The sequence below is a fragment of the Lepidochelys kempii genome, chromosome 11 (genome assembly GCF_965140285.1).
Source record: "Lepidochelys kempii isolate rLepKem1 chromosome 11, rLepKem1.hap1, whole genome shotgun sequence".
Lineage (NCBI taxonomy): Eukaryota > Metazoa > Chordata > Testudines > Cheloniidae > Lepidochelys > Lepidochelys kempii.
This window is the reverse complement of record NC_136390.1, coordinates 31914418-31938256: the sequence shown is the minus strand read 5'-3', so window position 1 is coordinate 31938256 and position 23839 is coordinate 31914418. Positions and strand designations below refer to the sequence as shown.

General features: G+C 40.2%; 1 protein-coding gene across 1 annotated transcript in view; it reads right to left on the bottom strand.

Annotated features, from left to right (window-relative positions):
- The window catches only part of PKP4 (plakophilin 4), a 242698-nt gene that overhangs the window by 197582 nt on the left and 21277 nt on the right, over positions 1–23839 (bottom strand). The gene's annotated exons all lie outside the window — the stretch shown is intronic.

The following is a 23839-nucleotide window of genomic DNA, read 5'->3' as shown; positions in this document are numbered from 1 at the left end:
CGCTGGAGTCTGGTTTTGAAGTTTTTCTGTTGTAATCTTCTTATGTATCTAGCATATTGAAGGTAGTTTTATTGAATAAAAAAATAAATTGTAATTTCTGAACATTTTAATTGAATTTCCATCCAAATAGAGGTTGACACAAATCACAAGCAAAAAATGAATCTTCATTTAGTAAAAAGTTAAGATATAAAATTGCTTAAATAAATTTGTACAGAAACAGTGTATCCCCTTTTGCCACGGGGTGCTTTACTCACTGCTGGAGTGCCACCCCCTGGCCGCATCTGGGGTTTAGCTCTGCCAGGCCGACACCCGTTCCTGCAGCTGCACTCTGTCACTTTCTCTGCATCTCGCTTTCTCGGGACTCAGCTGCTCCTGCTTCGGGCAGGTCACCTTCTGGGGGTGGGTTTGCGTTCATAAAGTCTCTTGAGACCCACTGTCCCAGGCAGTCTTTTACCTTGACGCCTCAGGTAAGTGGCCACAGCATACTAATCCACAAGGATGGGCTATCACCAGCAGGAGAGTGAATTTGTGTGGGGGGGTGGAGGGTGAGAAAACCTGGATTTGTGCTGGAAATGGCCCACCTGATAATCACTTTAGATAAGCTATTACCAGCGGGACAGTGGGGTGGGAGGAGGTATTGTTTCATATTCTCTGTGTATATATAAAGTCTGCTGCAGTTTCCACGATATGCATCTGATGAAGTGAGCTGTAGCTCACGAAAGCTTATGCTCTAATAAATTGGTTAGTCTCTAAGGTGCCACAAGTACTCCTTTTCTTTATACATTTTGTGAACACCTTTGGGGCCGATGAGAGGCCAAAGGGCAGCGCCATGATTTTAAAATGGGGTCTACCCACTATGAAACAGAGGAAATGTCTGACTTTGGAATATGGAAATGAGTGTTTTTCAAGTCGAGTGCGGCGTACCAGTCTCCCACATCCAGGGAGGGGATAATGAAGGCCCGGGAGACCATGTGAAACTTCAACAGCTTGAGAGACTTGTTGAGGCATCACAGGACCATAATGGGAAAAAGGCCCCCTTTTGCTTTTGGGATTAGGAAGTAGCAGGAGTAGAACCCTTTTCCTTTCATGTCCTGAGGGACCTCCTCTACCATCTCCATGTGCAGGAGGTTCTTAACCTCTTGGACGAGGAGTTGCTTGTGAGAAGTGTCCCTGAAGAGGGAGGGGGAAGAGAGGAGTAGGAGGGAGGGGCAGCCGAGAATTGCAGGGTATAGCCACGAGATACTATCTCTAGCCCCCCGTGGTCCGAGGTGACCTGCAACCAGGCCAAACAGGGGGATGAAGATGGCCGAGGAAAGAACAAGGTGGATCTGGGGAGATGACTGGGGTATCGTTCTTAGCATACCTTCAAAATGAGCGCTTCTGGCCTCCGGGATGCTTCGTTGGGCTGGGCTGCATGGAAGAAGGGGAGAAGGAAGGGCGACGACGACTAAAGATAGTGTCTCTGTCCCTTCTCCTCTCAGACCCTTGACGAGGCGGGCAGCCAGAACTGCTTCCTTGCCAATTGCAGCGTATGCAGACCCAGGGAGCAAAGATGGCTTGACTGTCCTTTAGGCCATGCAGCCATGCATCAGTCTACTCTGAGAAGAGACCATTTCCATTAAATGAGTGATCTTGAATTAAGGCCTGAATTTCTTGAGACAGCCCAGCGGTCTGAAGCCAAGAGCTTCAACTCTTGATCACCACCAATGAGACCTTTCTAGCCACTGAGTCAGCTGTGTCCCACGCCATTTGAAGGGAGCACCTGCTGCAGTACCCTCCTCCACCAGGGTGCCAAACTCCTGGGCCAAGTCCTGGTGCAAGGACCCCTTGAACTTACAGAAGGAGTCCCATAAATTAAATTTGTATCTTACCAAGAGAGCCTGGTGGTTCACCACCCGGAACTGAAGGCTGACAGTTGAATAAATTTGCCTCCCAGCCTCTTGGCCTCTTTATTTTTGGGGGTCAAACTCGTGAGCCCCAGCTTTTCCTTTTTGTTGGCCACTGAGATGACCAGCGAGCCTAGAGGGGGGTGGGTATACAAGTACTTGAACCCCTTGGCTGGGATGAAGTACTTTTTCTCAGCTCTCTTGGAGGTGGGAGGGATGGAGGACGGGGTTAGACAGAGGGCCTTAGCAATTTTCAAAACTCCATCATGCACTGGTAGTGCAACATGGGCAGGGGTAGATGCCAAGAGCATACTGAATAGGGTGTCTGCCTGCTCAGCCATCTTCTCTACGTCTAAGACCAAGTTCTAGGCCACCTGTCAAAGCAGGGACTGGTGCTCCATAAAATCATCCAGTAGGCTGGCCCTCAAAGTTCTGCCACTGCCTCGTCTAGGGATGAGGACGACGACTCTACCACCGGGGAGGCCCCGGGCCATCATTCCCTATGGGAAAAGGGGGTTTCAGGGTGGGTACTCACTCCTCTACCCTGACCTCTGAGTGTGTTTTGCACACCAAGCCCAGTGCTTCTGGTACTGTGAATTGTTGCTCCGAGGCAGCAGCTAACGAATGGTGCAAAGGGGGCATCAGCATCACAGGCATGCCCATGCACTCCAATAGGGCCACTGCACTGGCCACTGGCCATGTTGCCAAGGAAGCATCACAAAGGTTGATGCAGCCTCAGGTGCCCAATCACACTGGTGATGCCTCAGTGAGGGGCTGGGCTTTCTCTTTGTGCCAGAGGAATCCCCTTCCAGTGACCAATGTGGGGCTGTTGATGCCCGCATCTGTAGGCTAATCATCGGTGCTGGAGACCAGTGCTTCGAATAGGAGGACCAAAGCCAGAGCTGGGGGGGACCAGTACCGTGACACAGATCATTCCCATGGTGTGGAGGACAGGGATCCGTGCCGAGAAGATGACTGGTGGGTGGGTGAACAGTGCTGGCGATACGGTGACTGGTGCTTCCCCCTAGGCGACCTGTGTCGTGAGGACGGAGACTGCGATCACGGTGCCAATGATCTTGGGCAAGCTGCAGAGGACCGGGGCTGAGAAGCCGGAGATCTGTGGTGTGGAGTCAGGGAGCACTCCCTCGGCTCTGGGGATTGGCAGTGCTCAACTGCTCTCTGGGGAGCCCTAACAGCTGGCTTGCCCTTGTAGGGAGCCCTTGCCACTTCCTGTGGCACACACAGTGCTGGCGGCGCTGGTAGAGGCCTCTTCTCCCTAGGCACTGGGAGAATCTGAGAAGGCGTTGGTCCTGCCAAGTCTGGGTCTCCTACCGTTCCCAGGAGTCAGGGGCGGATCTCTTGGGCACTAGGGGCCCTGACTGGAGAGGCAAATTCATGTGGCTCTGGTATGCATGGGCGGCCCAAACTGCGTCCTTTGCCCTGTACCCCATGGCCTTTCTTGCCTGGTGAAGGGAAGCTGTGCTTCTTGGCCGCCTTTTTGGGTGCCAGCGATGGAGAGCAGTGCCAGGCAGAACACAATGGCGGGAGTGCACTACGCCCTGAGGCCAAGGTACTAGGGGTAGAGTCTGGCCGGGAAGTCTCGGAAATTGGGCAGAGAGCAGCCTCCAAGAGGAGGGCCTTCAGACGGATGTCACACTCTTTCTGGGTCCTGGGTCTAAAATTTTTGCAAATGTGACACTTGTCCTTCATATCTGATTCCCCCAAGCACTTCAGGCAGCTGCTATGGGGATCACTAACAGGCACAGGCCTGTTGCAGTCCCAGCGGGGCTTAAACCCCAGAGACTGGGGCATGCCTTGCCTGGGGACTCTAACTTCTAATAACACTTAATAAATACTTAACACTAACTACTATAAACAAACTATTTACAAGGCCCTAAGGCTCCAAGTCAGAAGAGACGAAAACCACTAGTCCTTGCTAAGCACCACGGGCAGTAAGAAGGAACTGAGAGGGTGTAGGGCAGGCAGAGCCTTGAGTGCGACACTCAAGAGGGTGCCACAGCCGCCCGTACAGATACCGCGAAGGCAAAAATATCTGATGGCTGTGCATGCAGGTGTGTGCACATCTAGAATGGAACCGACATGAGCAAGCACTCGAAAAAGCTCATTTTCCAGCGCGTGTAAAGCATGCTTAAAATCTTCTAAATAAAATTTTTAAACATCAGCATTTCCAACTCTCACAATTTTATGACAAGTCTTACAATATATATATATTATAGTATATATACATATACTATATATATGTTTTTAATGACATCGCAACCGGATGCAGGCATGTGAGAATCTCAACTCTGATTTTTTAAAGAAAGTCATTTCTTAGCCCTCATGATGGTAGAGGAAAAGTGTGAAAACATGACCCAAGTGTACCTTAAAGACTCACGAGCCAGAAGACAAGTAAAAAGAATGCAACATTTTAAAGATCTCATGGCTTTTAAGCCAATCTTGTAATTTTTGGCTGGTGACTTATGATTTGTACATGCTTGTGGTTGGCAGTACTGTAACAATCAATATTTTCTCCCACTTTTCACATACTGGAACACAATTTTAATTGTTTGAATTTATATGAAGCACTAGCCAATATAATTTTGGTTTATGCATCAGGATTATTATAGCGGCAGTTCAATTAATTTAAGCTTGATTGGGTTCAGCAGCACAGAAATAATTAAGAGACATAAAAGAACTAGCAAGGACACATTTCAGTAGTTTTAAAATAGTTATAGAGCACAGTACAAGACATTCTGGGTCAAGCCCAAAGGTTAAATCATACAGCAGATAAACATTAGTTAAAAGATCTTATTTTAATGATAAATGTTTTGTACTTCTAGAGCTTCTTGCATCCAAGGATCTGAGAAAACTAACAAATAATCAACCAATTAAACCTTTAAACATCCCTGTGAGGCAATGCATTATGCCTATTTTAAAACATGAGTAAAGGGAGGTTAACAGATTTATCCAATATCACACAGGAAGAGAATCCTGGAGGTCCAATTTGTAATCCAGACCTCTAATTAATAGTTATTGCCTCCAGTATTAGAAACATCTAGTTTACTTTTGCCTGCTATGAGAAAGGCTTACTTACTTTCATCCATATAAATTTGCAAGGGAACCAACACAAAGGATTCCCATCTGACAGATGCTCACACTACCGACAGATAAGATCTTTAGAGGAAGTGTACTGCTATATGTAATATGCTGAGAGACCCCAGACTCCAAGTATTTTCTAGAGATCTAGAAAATAACCGTCTACATGTAAATCCTTCACTTTAATAAGTTGCTTCTAAAACATACCCTAGTTCAGTCTGGTAACTTGAGGACCAAGATCTCTATGGGTGAAATCCTCACATGATTTAAAATGTCTATTGATTTCAGCTGAGCAATGACTATTTATTAGAGCTGTCAAGAAATTAAAAATTAATTGCAATTAATCGCACTATTAAACAATAATAGAATACCGTTTAAATATTTTTGGATGTTTTCTACATTTTCAAATATATTGATTTTAATTACAACACAGAATACAAGGTGTACAGTGCTCACTTCATATTTTTAATTACAAGTATTTGCACTGTAAAAAAACAAAAGAAATAGTATTTTTCAATTCACCTAATACAAGTACTGTAGTGCAATCTCTTTATCATGAAAGTTGATCTTAGAAATGTAGAATGATTTAAAAAAACAAAACAAAACTGCATTCAAAAATAAAACAATGTAAAATTTTAAGAGCCTGCAAGTCCACTCAGTCCTCCTTGTTCAGCCAAACAGGTTTGTTTACTTTTGCAGGAGATAATGTTGCCTACTTTCTGTTTACAATGTCACCTGAAAGTGAGAACAGGCGTTCTCATGGCACTGTTGTAGCTGGCGTTGCAAGATATTTACGTGCCAGATGCGCAAAAGATTCATATGCCCCTTCATACTTCAACCACCTTTCCATAGGACATGCATCCATGCAGATGATGCGTTCTGCTCGATAACAATCCAAAGCAGTGCAGACAGACACATGTTCATTTTCATCATCTGAGTCAGATGCCACCAGCAGAAGGTAGATTTTCTTTTTTGGTGGTTTGGGCTCTATAGTTTCCGCATTGGAGTGTTGCTCTTTTAAGACTTCTGAAAGCACAATCTACACCTCATCCCTCTCATATTTTGGAAGGCACGTCAGATTCTTTAACCTTGGGTCAAGTGCTGTAACTATCTTTAGAAATCTCACATTGGTACCTTCTTTGCGTTTTGTGAAATCTGCAGTGAGTGTTCCTAAAAGGAAAAACATGTGGTGGATCATCATCCGAGACTGTTATAGCATGAAATATATGGCAGAATGTGGGTTAAACAGAGCAGGGGACATACAATTCTCCCCAAGGAGTTCAGTCACAAATTTAATTAACATTTTTTTTTAAATGAGCACCATAAGCACGGAGGCATGTCTCTGGAATGATGGCCGAAGCATGAAGGGGCATACGAATGTTTTGCACATGTGGCACATAAATACTTTGCAATGCTGGCTACAAAAGTGTAATGCAAATACCTGTTGCCACTTTCTGGTGACACTGTAAATAAGAAGAGGGCAGCATTATCTCCTATAAATGTAAACAAAGTTGTTTTTCTGAGTGATTGGCTGAACAAGAAATAGGACTGAGTGGACTTGTAGACTCTGAAGTTTTACATTGTTTTGTTTTTGAGTGCAGATATGTAACAAACAAACAAAATCAACATTTGTAAATTGCACTTTCATGACAAAGAGATTACACTACAGTACTTGTATGAGGTGAATTGAAAAATACTATTTCTTTTACCATTTTTGCAGTGCAAATATTTGTCATAAAAATAATATACACTTTGATTTCAATTACAACACAGAACACAATATATATATTAAAATGTAGAAAAACATCCAAAATATTTCATAACTACAAGTTGGTATTCTATTGTTTAACAGTGAGATTAATCAGGATTGATTTTTTAAATGGTGATTAATTTTTTTTTTCGATTGACAGCCCTGCTATTTATACAAGTTGAAAATCTGACCGTTTAACTTATTTCCACACTATGTACCCCATCTCATCTAAGAGTAACTTCACCAGAATCTGGATGAGAGTCTCTAAAGAGACTATCATGGGAATGAAACCCATTTGCTGCATACAGTATTCTTTTATATATTGCGATCCTTATATAGATGGTAGTCAAATATAATTCTTAGTTCTTTTCCAATCCAGTTATGGAAGTTATTTTCATTCATAAATTTTAAGTCCAGAAGGATCATTACAGGGTAAGAGTTGTACAAAGGCACATAGGGAACATCCTATTTGCCAAACACTCAAGTATCAAATTTATACTTAATAATGTTAATCTAATACAATTCTCTTCCCTAGAAAAGCTGGTTACACCATTTTTGCAGAGCTACTGGTTTTGTTAAATGCATATATTTAAGAGAACTTTTTAGAAAAACAAAGGACAAAATTAAAAAGATGGTTTCTCCCATCTTCCTGGGCAACATCAACAATATCTAACAATACTATTTTCTGAGTTTTTCCAAAGTGGGGAAAGAAAACCTTAGAAATTAAAATAAAATTCACTTTTTAAGTAGTGGACATAATGACACGATAATTACAGATATAAAAAAGTGTAATTAAATGGGCATATTAAATTATTTAAACATGCCTAGAAACTAGTTATAGCATATTACACATGAATTTTAATAATCAGACGTGTTCTACCAAACGACACAAAAAGGTTAAGACTTCCATCAACTAAATGTTTTACTCTGTATTTTGATACAGATTTTCACAAAGCTAAAATGATGGTTTTAAAACAATGTTCACTAATCAAATTAACTAAATCCTTTCAAATATTCCATTTTATTAAGAAACTGCAAAATTTTAAGACTTACAAGAACTAACCTTTTATTAAAAAATAAAAGATTAATTGCTGGTTTAGGTTTCCATTTTCATAATATATAAGCCTACTCTTGCTTCATTATACAAATCCAGGAAAACACTTATGTAATAACACAGGAAATACAGTCATACATGACAACTGTTGAAAAGAATGCATTTTCTAAAGCTCACTTGAATGATAATTCAGCTATGTTCACCAAATAAACATTATACAAGACTTCGTTAATTGTTAAAAGAAACTTGTTTTATAGAAGGAAACAATTTATAATTTCTGGTATCTGACTGGATGTTAGAGTACAGTATAAAGTAAGCAACAGGAAACAGGATAAGCACACACACACACACACAAAAGGAGCTTACTTCCCGTTCAGAAGAAAACAGGTCTCAAGTGTTCCTGAAATTCACCTACATAGAAGACAGAGTAAAAACTTGTGCAGATGCAACATTGAAGTTACTGTGTCACATATCAAAAAACATTACACAGTAACAAACATATCCATTTATAGCCTCAGTTACTAGATTTAACCTTGGTTTGTAGATTTCATATGTTTGTACTAAAATATTCCATTACTATGAATACAAAACTATCTAGTACAGATAGTTTTTAAAAAATTGTTGAAATCTTTCTCTGATAAATTTTCTAAAAATTAGTTCAGCATATTTAGTCACTATCTAAAAAGAAATGAAATGTTATGGTTACTAGTTATATACCTCTACCCCGATATAATGCGGTCCTCAGGAGCCAAAAAAAATCTTATTCCGTTATAGGTGAAACTGTGTTATATCGAACTTGTTTTGGCCTCAAGCATTTCCGTTATTAATAGTCACTTCCCGCCCCGACTGACCCCTCAGAACTCCCGACCCATCCAACCGCCCCAGCTCCTTGTCCCCTGACTACCCCCTCCAGAGACCACGCCCCAACCACCCCCTCAAGACCCCACCCTCTATCTAAGCCCCCCTTCTCCTTGTCCCCTGACCGCCCCCTCCAGAGACCCCTCCGTCCCTAATCACCCCCAGGACCCCACCCCCTACCCAATCCCCCGGCTCCCTGTCCCCTGACTACCCTGCCCCCTATCCACACCCTCACCCCAACAGACCCCCCAGGACTCCCACACCATATCCAACGCCCCCGTTCCCTGTCCCCTGACCGCCACACCCCCAGAACCTCCGAACCATTCAACCCCCACTGCTCCCTGACCACCCCGCGAGACCCTCTGCCCCTCATCCAACTCCTCAGCCTCAGCCCGGCACCCTTAACACGCCGCTCAGAGCAGTGTGTCGGAGCCAGATACGCTGATCTGCTGGAGTGCGCAGCCCCGCCCCCCAGAGCACTGCTTTACCACATTATATCCGAATTTGTGTTATATCGGGGTAGAGGTGTATTTCAGCATTTGCTCCTCTACAATGTTAAATCAAGTTGATTAGTACAGTCTGTAGTCCTAAACAGCCCTAGAAATTAAATGGCTATTAGGATCCCTTTTGTTCTGTTTTCTACCTCTGGAAGAAAGCACAACTGTATTTAATTTTAGAACAGTTTAAACTATAGTCATTTGAGATCTGCAGTGTTGAATTTTTGATTATTTTTCAACAGTAATGCACAATAATGTTAAAAAACCAAACACCAAACCCCACTATTTTGCTTTCCGTAGCAGAAAATAATTTTGATTGTGGCTCCCTAGCTCTCCTTTCACTGTTTTATCTTAATATTTCTGCTTGCTTGCTGCTTTTATGTTAATTTTGTCTTGATATATTTGTCTTTATTAAAAAATACTTTGCTTATCTCAGTAAATCTATGCTTCTGCTAAATTCATCTTTTACAAGAATGCCCTGGGTAACTGGCATTTTTATCTGCAATTTTGATGTTATCTACCAGCTATCACACAACTACTACAGTACAAGTAAAGTTACAACAGGAGTTTAAAGGAAAGGAAAATTTTGTTTCAATTTGACAAAACAACAAGTCACACATTAAGAACTAGGCTTAATAGAGTTTCCAGGCTTAATAGAGTTAACTAGGTTTAATAGAGTTTTCTGAAAACTTGACAGCTTTTATAAGTAGATTGTTCCAGGGGGTTGTTTGAAGTAGTGGTAACATTACTAGAGTTTTAGATATTTTTACAATCCCATCCCATCACCATTTCCCCCACTCACTCCAAAAAATGGTCAATTTGAAGAAACTTGGGAAGGGCTACACTACTTGGTAATGTGCTCATTTTCTGGAAGTATTCTCATTAGTTGCCAGTATTGGAATGGATTGATCTTTCAATCTGTGTTTCAGCTTTTCATGTACTCTTTCTAGCATATCTACTGCAGCAACATTGGGATAAAAATATTCCCAACAGAAAAGTATCAAGTAAGAAAACATCTATACTTTAGATAAGCTATTACCAGCAGGACAGTGGGGTGGGAATAGGTATTGTTTCATATTCTCTGTGTATATATAAAGCCTGCTGCAGTTTCCACGATATGCATCTGAGGAAGTGAGCTGTAGCTCACGAAAGCTTATGCTCTAATAAATTGGTTAGTCTCTAAGGTGCCACAAGTCCTCCTTTTCTTTTTGCGAATACAGACTAACACGGCTGTTACTCTGAAATCTATACCACTGTTAGCTTTAACTCTTCGTAATTGAAACGGCTGCCACTGTAATCCAAGACCAAATATATTCAACATATTTTAAAATTCTGAACTGTTTGAATTGAGATGTCGGTCATATTATAGAATTTTACTAATATTACCATTTTACACGAAGAAACATAATTCTCTGGAAGTTTCCTTCATATGGTCAGTATAAAGAGAGGTTTCAGAGTAGCAGCCGTGTTAGTCTGTATCAGCAAAAAGAAAAGGAGTATGTGTGGCACCTTAGAGACTAACAAATTTATTTGAGATAAGCTTTTGTGAGCTACAGCTCACTTCATCGGATACATTCAGTGGAAAATACAGTGAGGAGATTTATATACACAGAGAACATGAAACAATGGGTGTTACAATACACACTGTAATGAGAGTGATCAGGTAAGGTGAGCTATTACCAGCAGGAGAGAAAAAATGTGTGTCCATTTATTGTGTACATTGGCCAAACTGGACAGTCTCTACGTAAAAGAATAAATGGACACAAATCAGACGTCAAGAATTAGAACATTCAAAAACCAGTCGGAGAACACTTCAATCTCTCTGGTCACTCGATTACAGACCTAAAAGTGGCAATTCTTCAACAAAAAAACTTCAAAAACAGACTCCAACGAGAGACTGCTGAATTGGAATTAATTTGCAAACTGGACACCATTAAATTAGGCTTGAATAAGGACTGGGAGTGGATGTGTCATTACACAAAGTACAACTATTTCCCCCCTACTGTTCCTCACACATTCCTGTCAGCTGCTGGAAATGCCCCACCTTGATTATCACTACAAAAGGTTCTCCCCTCCCGCCCTGGTGATAGCTCATCTTACCTGATCACTCTTGTTACAGTGTGTATGGTAACACCCATTGTTTCATGTTCTCTGTGTATATAAAATCTCCCTACTGGATTTTCCACTGCATGCATCCGATAAAATGAGCTGTATCTCATGAAAGCTTATACTCAGATAAATTTGTTAGTCTCTAAGGTGCCACATGTACTCCTCTTCTTTTTGAATATATAGTATTTAGAGCATCTTTAAGGCTTAGGGTTCTGGATACCAGGGACTGCTGGGACACACACATTCACTGTGTCAGAACTGATAGGCAGGCAAGGGCATAGGAGCTGCGGCATAAGCTCTGCACTACCTGCACATTCTCCCCCCCCCCCCCCCCCACACACACAGGAGTATTCCTACAGTAGCAGGTTAAAATGGCTAAAGCAGCTTTTTGCTGCCAGAGTAGCACAAAGGTGCCACAACTTTGGGCAATATTTGGACTGTTACATATAATTTTAATTTGTTTCATCAATTGATATCTATTAAAAAAGTAATGTTCGAACTTCAGATATATACCAAGTCATTAATTACTACAAGCATACATTCAAAGCCTGGATATAGCCTGAGGCAAACAATAATTTAGTGAAGGGAGAGTGCAACAGAGAAGTTTAATACAAATATCCAGAACTTGTGCCAACCAAAAAACCCTCAAATATCTTGACTTTCATGTTGCAACACCTGACTCTCCTTCCTTCACCCTTTTACTGTCAAATTTAGATTGCCATCTCACCAGGGTTTAACTATATTTTCTTCAATGTCTGAAAATTGCCTTGCACATCTATGGCATTAAGAAGAATAGTAAACAGTAAGCACATTGAATTTTTTGGCACACATTCAAAAATTAGCCACTGAAAGCCTAATCACAAGTTATTTAAAATACAGTTTACAGGGTTTAAAATAATAAAAAAAGTAAATGATGGAAACAATACATTATAAAGCCGTTTATTTAAGGCTTGCCATATTATGTTTTCAATTCACAATTTGAGAGGTAGATAAGATGGGGAATGATTATACACAAGGCTTCTCAGTAACCTATTATAAACGTAGTCTCATAGTATTTTTGACATTTCAATAAAAGCCATGAATAGGACATTTTATCACTGGACTTGAAACAGATGCACCTTCTGTTGACATAAATGTATTTATGTATAGTTTTTAACATAGCTATAATTGTATTAGAAATGTAAATGTCAAGCACACAGAAAAGAAATTATTTGAAAGACCCATTGCTGTAAAGGCATAGAACAAAGGGTACCATAGAGAATTTAATGTGATAATACCTGATTAATGCAGTTCTCTGCCAGTTAAGTTCTTGTACAACTAGTCAGGTAAGGATACAAATGACAGAGCAAATATTGTTTCAACATGCCTAATATGGGCAGGGCGAAGGAGAAGCTGTGCCTCAAAGGCCTGCCTCAAACATATCTTGCCCAGAAAGTAATATAACTCCACCTTAGTTTTTCTGACTGTCAGAAATACAGTGGAATCCTAGTAACTACATAGCCTCTGTGTAGATATCGTCTCTAATTACTTCTTTATTTCACACTTTTGTTTAAAAATGTGACCTGCAAAGGAAAAAAAAACTGAGTTGTGCCCTTTATTTCTCTATAGCAACACTTCCAAGGTTTTTTTGCTGCTTTTTTATATTAAAAACATTAGAGTGACTGTCAATTCAATTTGAGATTGAGTAAAAAACATTCAGATATAGATCTCTTCAAATATTTTTAAATTCCTTTAAAAATAATTTTCAGCCCTCTTGCCTTCTATCTAGGCAGAGATCAATCAACCAAATAAGCTCAGGTACCCTCTTCCCTCTAACTGCACAAACCTTACTGCATCTTGTTGCCTATTCGTCCCCAGTTCAGTGATGGTGCTATTGTTACTGGTGAACACCCTCTTGAAGAGCTCAGGGAAGAAACCCAGCTCTGCCAAATACATGAACTAAACTAAGAGAAAAATTCTCTATTTTTTTTTCAGTTAGCATCCTGTTAGGAGATACCCATAACTTCGAATTTTCAAAAGATGGAAGCATGATTTCAAGTTCATAGCGTCCCTTCAGTACCTTGTTACTCAGTTACTCTGGCTGACTGGAAAACTAATAGCTTAGGACATTACAATTATCAAAGAAGGAAAACTCAAGCAACTAGGAGAGAATAGATTTTTATTTATATTACTATAATGCTTAGAGGGCACCAATCAAGCATCAGCGCAGCCAAGTGCTGTACAGACATATATTAGGGACAGACAGACTCTTCCCCAAAACGCTCTATCTTACAACAAGGCGTAACAGATATATAAGAATCCAAAAAGGAGAGAAAGTAGGGGTAAAGCAGGTTATTGTATATTAAACAGAGGTCTGTGGCTCATCACCTGTCTAGCCATTTCAGCTAGTGATACTTCATAGGCATCATACTATAGGGGTGCTTTAAGGCGGAAACTGAAAGATAAGGTAGTGATTTTGTGGATTTTTTATGGGCACTTTTATTACATGGCATTTTATTCAGCTATTTAAACTTTGCATTTTATTAAAGCCTATTTTACTCAGACAGTTGACAAAAACAGTTGGGGGTAAAAATCTTTGTTAGAAATCCGGAAGCCTCAGTCTTTTAATGGAGATCTGAGAATGCTCTCAACTCCTTTTCTCTGGTTTTCCAAAGCAATAGCAAGCAAAGAAAAAAAAGACAACTACATCTGATAGTCCTAATCTTTAAATCTTTTCAGGTTCCCCTCTGTATACAAATAATGGAGCAAAAAGCACAACTATTTTTCTTTTGCAGATCACCTTTAGTGTTACCCACCATACTGACTCACAAAATGTGTTAAAATCTTCAAATCAAGAGTTGAGGACTTCAGTAACTCAGATAGAGGTTATGGAGCTATTACAGGACTGGGTGGTTAAGGTTTTATGGCCCATGATGTGCAGGAGGTCGACTAGATGCCAGTCTATGATCTCTGGGGGAGTGATTGGATGTCAACTGTTTCTGATGAACTTTGCAGCCTACACTAAACTGTTCTTTATTTGGTCACCAAGCTGCCATGAGCTGTGTCCCTTCTATCACCACCTTATGGCGGCCAAGGAAGTTGAACAATGCTACTGTATGTTGGGAATATGGGTGACTCAGGAAGGATATCAGCAGCAAGACCTTTGGTACCTTATTTCCTCTGTTGGTGGACAAGGGAAGGAAGGGCAAGAAGAAAACATCATACATTTATTGATGCATAAGTGTAAATCAGGCCAAGTTGCCTAATTTCAGTTCCCCTGGGTTTTTTCCAGTAATAGTTTTCAGGAACATAGGATGTTTATAAACAGGATCCAGCTCTTCCCTTTAACGAAGGATAAGGTTTCACACTTTGCATGAAGAGACCTGGGAGGACCATTGTTGGCACAGCTGTCTCTAGTAAGAAATACAGTTCTATACACAAAATGAGGACTGGGAGTGCTGCTATAATTTTTGAAACTGACTTCAGGTATCTCTTGCCCCAATGCTAGGTCCAATTTAATGAGTCCATCTGGTGCGACAGTCTTAGGATATGGATAAGATAGGTTTCGCGTATGTGGACAGAGTAGATTTCCCCATGCACTCACAAAGGCCATTACCCTCCACTATTTGCTACAGTGACCCCTAAACTTCCTCTTTACCAACTTCTTACGCATAGTTCACCATGGTTTATAGAAGACATGTGACAGATGAAGCAAGAGGGGAGAACAAACAGAACACCACTGGCTGAAGTCTTCTATCTGTATTGGAATTGGTCAGACTTGGCAGATAATTTTTATTTTTTTTTTTTAAGAAATTGTGTGCTGTGGTCATGCAGGAAGCAAAAAGATTTCTTTGCTTTTGCTCTAGCTTCTGCACAGCTGAACTATTTTGAGTAGTTGTCAGTTTAGTGAATCTGACATACCTTCACCTACTTATAGAGTCAATCTTTTTTTGACTTAAAGAATTTTCCTGATATTTTTGCAGACTAAATTACTCTGATTTGGACTGAGCTTTCTAGTGGTATGGAAAACAAAACACTGTTTTGAGGAGACAAACACTGCATCTCCTCTGCATTTCAGCCAGTGCCACTCACTACTATAGAAGTGTTGCAACAGCTTCAGACTGCAGATTGGACTCATTCTTCCTTTGCTGGTAAAGGCCAGCATGGAAGTACTTGGTCCACTATTGTTGGCTGAGATGGTCAATATTTTTCTTACAGGATGGAGAGAGAAAATGGAGGCAAGGATTCCAGTGGCTCTCAGAGAATCTAAATGCTCAAGGAACAAAACACTTCCTAGTGATAATTTAATTACCAACTAGTTACCAATCACGCATTTTGGGGAAATTCATTGGGATGGTTGTGGCCAGGCAATTTTGGCATTTTCTTCATTCTGGGCAATCTGGTTATAGCCCTAGATAATGGGTAGCAACTACATTCTGTTTGTATTAATTGATTAGTTGCCTAAAAGATCTGACTCAAACACAAGCTACGGCTTGATACAGGAATCAAATGGTGAAATGCAAGAAGTCGAGCTAGATGATGACAATAGTGACTTCTGGACTTAAAATCTTAAAATCTTTCTGGACTTAAAATCTTAAAATCCTAGGGATACATGAAGACAAAAAAAGTCTTTTGACATGGTTGACAGTGAATTTTTGTTGCCTCCTTTGCAAACAACAGTGGAGGTGCTTGAATTTTTCTGAGAAAACCCAATAGGCAGTTGTGTGGAATTGTTCTTCTGTCCTGAGATGTCTTCCTTAAAGGATGCTATCGGAGACTATATTGCCATCTCATTTTCAAAGTAAATGACAGCTACTGAGTAGGCAGGTTAACAAGGAGACAAGGATTGTGAAGTACTGAGTATATAGATGACTCCCAGCTCTGTATCTCCATCATAGATATTAGGCCTGAGAAACAGAACAAAACTCCATTTATAAACATTTGAGGCTTGGACAAAGGCTAGCTGGCTGAGTGATAATATTGATGGGCTTCAGGAAGCAGCCAGAAACTATATATCAGCACTCTTCCCTGAGTGAGACCACCAATTGTACAAAACAGGTGCACAATATGAAGGTGCTAGAGACCAGGCTAGGGATCCAAATGGTGACTATGGCCAAGAGCATTTTGTTTCCATCTGCACTTAGTGAGAAGAGTGGCCACCTATTCTCTCTGATATGGACCTTGCCAAAATTATCAATGCTTTTGTCACCTCAAGATTAGATTACTTTAATGAACTCTACATGAGGCTTCATATTGAGACCATTCAGAAGTTGAACCTAGTGCAGGATGTTGCAGCCTACTCAGTAAGTGGAGCTGCATATTGACAGCATATTAAATGTGCTCTTGATCTAATAGCTTCCTATAAGCTTCTTGATGGATTCAAACTTTTGACTTTAGTCCAGGGGTCAGCAACCTTCAGCACATGGCCCATCAGGGTAATCTGCTGGCGGGCCGCGAGACATTTTGTTTACATTTATCATCTGTGGGCCTGGCCCCCCCGCAGCTCCCAGTGTCCACGGTTCACAGTTCCCAGCCAGTGGGAGCTGCGGGAAATGGCGGGCTGCAGGGATGTGCTGGCCGCCACTTCCCACAGCTCTCATTAGCTGGGAACGTCGAACTGCGGCCACTGGGAGCTGCAGGGCACCATCCCTGTGGACGGTCAACGTAAATAAAATGTCTTGCGGCCAGCCAGCAGATTACCCTGATGGGCCGCATGCTGAAGGTTGCCGACCCCTGCTTTAGTTTATCAAGCCTAAAGTGGTTTGGGACCTAGCTACTCAATAAGCTGCTTTTCCCCTTATGACATACTGTCAGAATTAAGATCTGCAGAGGCATGCAAGGTGGAACCCCCTTAGTACAGATGAGAGAAAACTGATGCCAGGGTATTGAATGAAGGGTCCTTAACTATAGAATTTACTTCCATACTTCACCAGAGCTTCGATTTGTTCTTTATTCAGGCATGCTGCTAATTCTGCTTTTGTTTCTCAGGAGGGATGGGCTGCAAGTTGGGGAAGAATACATTTACGAGGAGTCGTTTTTGTATTTTGAGTTTAATTTGTGGCAGTGGGATACAGCCGAAAGGATGAGTACATATACATTTTATTTATAAATTTTTAAAAACCAAGCAAAATAAGTTAGATCATTTGTTCTTGCTTGCATTTTTGGGAAAGTGTGTCTTTCAAATTCATTTTGAACCTTGAGAAACCTTGAGTAGGGGTGGGGCCAGGAGAAGACAAAGAATCAGCTCTTCTTGTTCTTGCTCCCCCCTCACCAAATACAGGGACAACCAGATTTTGAATCTGCACTATGGATGAGAGCAAGGTTAAAGATGAGTCTTTAAATTGACAGAACGTTACTCTTTCCTCCTTCCTCCCAGCAAGATGTCTTTTTGCTGCTCAGAGTGATAGAGTACACACTGTGCCACATTTTTTTCCACATTGCTAGTAGAAATGTTTAAATATCTTTTTTTTTTTTTGGGTCACTGCTCAAGTCACCCTGGATACAACAGAAACAAACAAATTATATAGTTTTATTACAGACATTTGTTAAGATAAGTCTTTGTATAATGTCCCTGAAGTTTTTATTGGATATGTTATCCACTTCCTGACAAAAACTGTTGGGTAGTGTTATCGTTGTCAAAGAATGTTTTTCAACTCAGAGGTAGATGCACTTAATAAATTATAAGGCCAGACAGGACCACTGTGATCATCTAGTTTGACTTCCTGCATAACACAAACCATGGTACTTCAGTGAAATAGTTCTTCGTTGAATTAAAGCACATCTTTTAGAAAAATATCCAATCTTGATTTAAAGCCAGTGACAGAGAATCCACCACAAGCCTGGGAAAGTTGTTCCAATGATTAATTACCCTCACTGTTTAAAATGTGCACCTTATTTCTTACCTGAATTTATCTAGCTTCAACTTCTAACAATTGGATGTTGTTATAACTTTGTCTGCTAAATTAAAAAGCCCTCTGATCAAAATTTTCTGTGCCCCATGTAGGTACTTAGGACTGTAATCAAGTCACTTCTCTTTGCTAAACTAAACAGATTGAGCTCCTTGAGTATTTTACTATAAAAGTCATGTTTTCAAATCCTTTAATCATTCATGTGGCTCTTCTCTGAAACCAGTCCACTTTATCAACTTCCCTCTTAAACTGAAGACCCCAAAACTGGACACAGTATTCCAGCAACAGTCACACTAATCCCAAATACAGAGGTAATATAATCTCACTGTTTATAATCTCACTGTTTATAATCTCACTGCAATCCAAGGACTGCATTAGCCTTTCTGGACACAGTGCTGTACCGGGAGCACATATTCAGCCCATTATCCACCATGTTCACCAAGTCTCAAACCTGTACAACACTTTCAAAAGACAAGTCTGGGAGTTTAAATTCATCACTCTGCTAGATGCTAAAAACCATGGACTGAAGCGAGACATTGGATTTATGATTTATTACAATCTGTAACCCACTAACCACCTCTTTTTGTCCTATGACTATAGAAGTGTTAACAGGCCACTCTACCTTGAATGACCACGTAGAATATGTACTAACTAATGACTCAACCACTCCCAGTCTCTATTCAAGCCTAAATTAATTGTACCCAGTTTGCGAATTAATTCCAATTCAGCAGTCTCTCGTTGGAGTCTGTTTCTGAAGCTTTTTTTGTTGAAGAATAGTCACTTTTAGGTCAGAAATCGAGTGACCAGAGAGATTGAAGTGTTCTCCGACTGGTTTATGAATCTTATAATCTTGACATCTGATTTGTGTCCATTTATTCTTTTATGTAGAGACTGGGAGTGGTTGAGTCATTATGTGTGTATATAAATGTGTGTATATAAATCTCCTCACTGTATTTTCCACAGTATGCATCTGATGAAGTGAGCTGTAGCTCACGAAAGCTTATGCTCAAATAAATTGTTTAGTCTCTAAGGTGCCACAAGTACTCCTTTTCTTTTTGCGAATACAGACTATTAGGACGAGACTGGGTATTACAGAAGATACCGGATACATTTCTAATATTAAATTGCAGGCTTTACAACACCATGCTGCACAGACAATTTAAACAGAAGTTCACCAAGTGAGCTGTGTGTCCAACCTCCATTGAATGTTTTCCTTTTATTTCTTAATCTCTCCTCTGAGGCAACTGCAAGGTTGAGGGAACAGAGATAATCCCAACCTTAGGACGGAAGAATCCAATGCACCGCTACAGACTAGGGACTGAATGGCTAGGCAGCAGTTCTGCGGAAAAGGACCTAGGGGTGACAGTGGATGAGAAGCTGGATATGAGTCAGCAGTGTGCCCTTGTTGCCAAGAAGGCCAATGGCATTTTGGGATGTATAAGTAGGGGCATAGCGAGCAGATCGAGGGACGTGATCGTTCCCCTCTATTCGACATTGGTGAGGCCCCATCTGGAGTACTGTGTCCAGTTTTGGGCCCCATACTACAAGAAGGATGTGGATAAATTGGAGAGAGTCCAGCGAAGGGCAACAAAAATGATTAGGGGTCTAGAACACATGACTTATGAGGAGAGGCTGAGGGAGCTGGGATTGTTTAGTCTGCAGAAGAGAAGAATGCGGGGGGATTTGATAGCTGCTTTCAATTACCTGAAAGGGGGTTCCAAAGAGGATGGCTCTAGACTGTTCTCAATGGTAGCAGATGACAGAACGAGGAGTAATGGTCTCAAGTTGCAGTGGGGGAGGTTTAGATTGGATATTAGGAAAAACTTTTTCACTATGAGGGTGGTGAAACACTGGAATGCGTTACTTAGGGAGGTGGTAGAATCTCCTTCCTTAGAGGTTTTTAAGGTCAGGCTTGACAAAGCCCTGGCTGGGATGATTTAACTGGGAATTGGTCCTGCTTCGAGCAGGAGGTTGGACTAGATGACCTTCTGGGGTCCCTTCCAACCCTGATATTCTATGATTCTATGATTCTATGAATACAGACTAACACGGCTGCTCTGAAAGCAGAGAATGCAGATTTAATTAAAATGTGGATACCCTCTCCTAGTCACTGAGTATCCATGGAAGAGACTTAGTATTACAGAAGATACCGGATACATTTCTAATATTAAATTGCAGGCTTTACAACACCATGCTGCACAGACAATTTAAACAGAAGTTCACCAAGTGAGCTGTGTGTCCAATCTCCATTGAATGTTTTCCTTTTATTTCTTAATTTCTCCTCTGAGGCAACTGCAAGGTTGAGGGAACAGAGATAATCCCAACCTTTTTCCAGCCAAGCGTAAACAAAATGTTTTTCTTTGTATTAGGATGGGCTCTTTGCTTAGTCATTTTTCAAAAAGCATGAGTGACCAGAAAAAATAATATTTTTAAAGTAAATTTTCTCCAGTTTATTCATAGCATTTTTATCTACATTAGAATATGCAGTCAACACTTTATTTAATGGCGCAGGAGAAGAGGTAGAATTCATACCTTTACAGCTGCTATCACTTAGGCCTGGTTACATAACATGTTTGTAACCAAAGTACCTAAGTTGTTAAGGGCAGGGTGAATAAAAATCAATTATTTAAAAAATAATGATAATCAGTTTTTTTGATACAGTGCTTTTTGAGGAAAAAACCTATCATTTTAATTAAGATATCGTTGAGCTATAATGTATCATCGTGGAATAGGGATTATAAATTCTAATTCTATAGTATGAGACAATATATTCTTGTAACATTTAAAAAAAGTTGTGTAAATGAGTTCCAATAGTTCATGGATTAGGGACCCAATCTTATAGGATTCTAGGGGCTTCTGTATAGATTATTTAGGTTAATCTTTCTATCTACCCAATGGGACTCACTGCTCAGTCGAGAAGATACCATTATGGATGCTTAGTTTTGCAGTTCTCAAACTGTGGATCTGTGTATCCAGAGATAACATGTCGTCTTAACAGCAAAAAATGTTTTAAATAAATAAATAAATAAACAAACAAACAAACAGAGGTGAGAAATAACAGACCTCAACCCTATTGTCCCTCTGCAAGTTTGTGTACACACAGTCAATCCCTTACCTCTCTCTAAAAGTGCAAAGTTTCAAAAAGTTCAATGAATAGAAGATTGTTGGGGGCGAATAGATCTGGACAAGGACAAGAAGTCTGGAGATATATGTGAGAAGGGAGGGACAGGCAGTAGAAACAAAAGTGAGACTGTTTGAGCAGCATATTCCAGAAGTCTTGAGGTCTTTCTGAGCATAGCCTTCATTGATTTGAGATCTACCATACCATTCTCTCACTAGAAGGGAAAACCTATAATGGCAGCAGGCTGTAAGAGAGACCCAATTTGGGAATATTTTAATGACGTTCCTCTACCCGTGGGTGAGACAGGCACGCGTGCAAAATGCAAACAGTGCAACAAAGAAATGCAAAGCCTGGTTGCCTGATGGAAACTACATCATGAGAAGTGTTCCTTCTCAGGAAGAAGCTGCACTGAAGATGATGAAAGGAACATGTCTGAACGTGCAGGATCTTCAGGTTGGTAAACTTTTTTATTTCATACTTCTTAAGGACTGCCTGTCTTCCTTCTGGACTATTCTTGAATTCTGATGTTTGAGCAAAAAGTATAGTTGTTACTCTATGGTACTATCATTTTAGATGCAGTTGTGATATAAAATAGATAGCTGAAATAGGCAGATCTTCCTTTTACAATTTCACCTTTAAAGTAGTACTGAGTGTCAGTGAATGCAATGAGTAATACTAAATATGGAGCATGGTAATAATATTTAAATAACTGCATTGACTTATTTTGTTTAGGAGAATCCATCCTCAACATACAGGATTCTGAAGACTATTCATCTTCAAGATCACCATCATTTTCTATAGTTTCAGAGTTATCTGCCAATGATAGTGTTTCAGTCACATAGTGTATGTCACATAGCCACAGTATATCATCTGTAGCAAAAAGAGAAAAAAATAAAAAACCAAACACACACACTCCATCATCCAGAAACAACCACAGATAAGTTTGTGATAAGAACCAGCAGATTACAAGAAGAGGTAATCGAGGTAAACAAAACTGCCTGGTTTGTTTATGCAACAAACTCTCCTTTCCATATGATTGAGAACCAACAATTCATTAACATGGTTCATTCATTAAGACCAGGATACAGTCCACCCAACAGAGCATTTGTCGCAGACAAATTGCTGGATAAAGTGTACGAAAGAGAAATTGAGCAGTGTGCAAAGGGTCTAGAGGGTGAAATTGTTAACCTGAGTCTTGATGGTAACCTGACTCTTGATGGGTGGAGCAATGTCCACAATGATCCTGTTGTATGTGCTTGTGTGACAACAGAAAAAGGGAATGTCTTCCTACAGAAACAATTGATACATCAGGAAATGCACATGCAGCAGAATATTTACAAGAAGTAGCAGTAAAAGCTATAACAAACTGTGAAAAAAAAATTCAAATGTGTAGTACGCAGCTTGGTCACAGACAATGCTGGAAATGTATCCAAGATGAGAAGAAATGTAGAAGAGAGTAAAGAGAGTCTCAAGCTAATAACATACTGTTGTAGTGCTCATTTGATGCACCTCCTAGCCAAAGACCTGTGTTCCAGAAATAAAGGCTAATGTTGAAATTGCAAAATACTTTCGTAACAACCACTTTGCAGCAGTTGCTCTGAAAAAGGTGGGAGGAACCAAGCTAACTCTCCCACAAGATGTGCACTGGAACTCAGTAGTGGACTGTTTTGAGCACTGTATCAAGAACTGGCCTAATTTGATGAGTGTTTGTGAATAAAATCGTGAAAAAAATAGATGGCACTGTCACAGCCAAAGTTCTCAACATTGGGCTAAGAGAAATGTTGAACACATGCTGAGTACCCGGAAGCCTATTTCTGTAGCCTTGAACAAAATGCAGGGAAATACCTGCTTTATTGCTGACACTGTTGAAATTTAGAAGGAACTGAGTGAGATCTTAAAAAGGGAAATAAGCAATGACAGAGTTAAATTAAAAGCATTAAAAAAAAAACGAATGGGACAAGCACTATCTTCAGCTCATTTTCTTGCACATATTTTCAATACTCAGTACCTGGGTCAAACCTTAACTGCTGAAGAAGAGGAGTTGGTTAGGACATGGACATCCAGCAATCATCCCTCCATAATGCCAGCTATAATAAACTTCAGGGTTAAGGGTGAACCATTCAAGAAATATGTTTGCTAATGATATTTTTAAAGCAAGTCACACCAGTGAACGGGTGGAAGTCACTTAAGCACTTGGATTCAGAGACCTTTGAAGTGATAATCTCACTTTTAACAGTAGTAGCTTCTTCTGCTGGTGTAGAAAGGATATTTTCTTCCTTTGGACTAATTCATTCCAAATCGAGAAATTGTTTCGGACCTGAAAAAGAAGGAAAGCTTGTTTTTCTTTTCCAGATTATGAACAAATAGGAAAATGAAGGTGAGGATGACTGAGCTAGCTGCAGAAGCCAATATTTTAAGTTTCTCATGTTGACCTGGCTGACATAGTCAATTTAATTTTTGTTTTTAAAAAAAATTATTTCATTTAACTATTTTAGTTTAAAACAGTTTTAACAAAAACAAACCTGATTTTAAAAAAACTGGAATGTTTAACTAAATTCAAAAATTCATATGCTTGTTT